At 42.0% G+C, this 2,445-nt stretch overlaps 1 pseudogene; it reads right to left on the reverse strand.

Annotated features, from left to right (window-relative positions):
* Positions 1–787: 787 nt before the first annotated feature.
* Positions 788–1,758, reverse strand: LOC100153237 (olfactory receptor 1L3-like; annotated as a pseudogene).
* Between the last annotated feature and the right edge of the window lie 687 nt (positions 1,759–2,445).

Genomic DNA, 2,445 nt, shown 5'->3' on the forward strand with positions numbered 1-2,445 from the left:
TAATCCTTCTGTCATTCTGAAACAAAATCAACAGATAACAAATATTTGGAAAAACAGCCATCCCTAAGAGAGAAGAACACACAGGCAAGGAGCCACAGAAAGATTAAAGTAATGAATTCACTCTGAGCACACGGACATGAGGAAGACTAGAGACCAAAACATGTTTAAAGGCATAGAGATGACTAAATAATAGTCAATTAAGTGATTTCTCTGTCATAAATCTAACAACCCAAAAGCCCAGGATATCCGTAAGATATCCATATGTTGGAAGAATTTTTAAACAGGGACCATGGTACTATCAGCACATGATTGTGGAACAGAGATGCTGCAATTGGGAAGCACCTGGTCTGATCTGGAGGTGAAACACACATACCCACACCTGCAAAAACTTATAGAAATTTAACTAGAACATTGTGTTTATGTGTGCATAAGTACCTTTGCATGCATATAGATTTCCAAATAGATGTATGCAAAAAATTAAGTGACCAAATTTGGCTGAAGTTATAAATAGATGGAAATACAGGAGGTTCCAAATAAATATGGAAACAGCAAAGGGATTATGGTTTTCTAGAAAGGAGAGGTGCTAGGGGCAAGTAGCATTGTATTATATGAACAAAGACATGGGTAGAACGGTCCAACCGTGGCATAACAGAGACCATAGGGTGGAAAATGAAAAGGTTCAGGTTCCGTTGATGAAATAATATTTCTCCATGGAAGACTTTCCTCAGAGGCTGTGTGTGTAGGAGTGTGCATGTGTGCACACATCACCACACCCCACACCTTGTAATCAGGGTCCACAAATTTTCTTGGCTTTTGCAGTAGAAAGCCTATCCATGTGAGACTTAATCCTGCTTATCAGTTTCTCCAAGCCCCGTTTCAGGTCTTCATTTCTTAAACTGAAAATAAATGGGTTCAGCATTGATGTCAGCACAGTGTAGATGACTGTTGCTATTCGGTCCTTGACAGTGTAGCTGGACAATGGCTGGAAATAGACATAACTAATACTCCCATACAACAGAGTCACCACAGTGAGATGGGAGCTGCAGGTGGAGAAGGCTTTGCGTTTTCCAGCAGCTGAGGGGATTTTGAGGATGGCTATGAGGATTCTCAGGTAAGAGATGATGATGCAGCCAAGCGGGGCCATCACAGAGGCCAGCCCTTCTGTCATGGCAACAACTCCATTTACAGACATTTAAGAGCAAGCCAGCTTCAGAATGGGGTTGATATCACAGAAGAAATGATGGATAACATTTGATGCACAGAAGGTGAGCGACTCACCAGGAAGACATGCAGGAGGGAGTGAAGGTAGGAGAAAGCTGTGAAGGCAGCCAGTAGCAGCACACAGCATATGTGGTTCATAACAGTGACATAGTGGAAAGGGTTACAAATGGCTACATAGCGGTCAATGGCCATAGCTGCCAGGAGATAACTGTCCATGTTTGCAAAGGCCAGGAGGAAATACATCTGTGCCAGGCATTCATTGTAGGAAATGGTCTTTGTCTCTGATACAAAGTTCACCAACATCTAGGGGACTACAACTGTTGTGTAGCAAATATCAGCAAAGGACAAGACGCTTAGGAAGAAATATATGGGATTTTGGAGTTGAGGGTCAGAGCGGATAGCCAAGATGATGAGCAGGTTTCCCATCACGGTGACCAGGTACATGATAAGAAAGAGGACAAAGAGTGGTTTTTGGTCCTCTGGGCGAGAGGAGAGTCCCAAGAGGTTGAATTCAGAGTGTCTTGTGAGGTTGGACATTCCAATACTGTCAGTTGATGGTTCTTACATTATGGATGACATGGATTTTTTTTTCCATCTTGTCCTTAAACTGAGTAGGTATAAATAGAATTTCTATTGCAATATTCTTCATCCTGAATATGGAAAAAAAATCAGAGCCAAATTTGTGCTTTCAGTTGTTCTCTTAAAATCTTTGACATAGTGATGTACAGAAAACGGATATGGGGCAGCATTGGTGAGAGAAAGTGAGAGGGGGAGAAGGTTGTTGAGACTTTACTTTCCTTTTTCCTACTCCATGGCTGATAATCGCAGGAACAACAGAGGCAGTCTGCAAAGCAGGTTTAGGTCTGCCTCTGATTAAGGATTATCAGTGACTAACCTACATCTAGATAATCATAAATTAATCTAACTTGTGGTTGATAAATAGTCATCTTTTAAAATAAAAGATGCTTCTTTCCACATCATTTATAAAGGAAGGAAGAAAGCCATTTAAAAAGCATTGAACTGAATGTGGGCATTCCCCCTGTGGCACATCAGGATCAGCAGGCCTTTCTGGAGCACTGGGATGCAGGTTCAATCCCTGGCCTGGCATGGTGGATTAAGGATCGAGCATTGTTGAAGTTGTGGCATAGGTCACAACTGCAGCTCAGATCTGATCTCTGGCCTGGAGGCGGAGAAAGAGGAAGTGAACTTGGGTGAGAAAATTTT

This window comes from Sus scrofa, chromosome 1, assembly GCF_054392235.1.
Source record: "Sus scrofa isolate SSC_HxYL_T2T_F1_AM1 chromosome 1, Sscrofa_HxYL_maternal_Yorkshire_Landrace_v2.0, whole genome shotgun sequence".
In the NCBI taxonomy this organism is placed as follows: Eukaryota; Metazoa; Chordata; class Mammalia; order Artiodactyla; family Suidae; genus Sus; species Sus scrofa.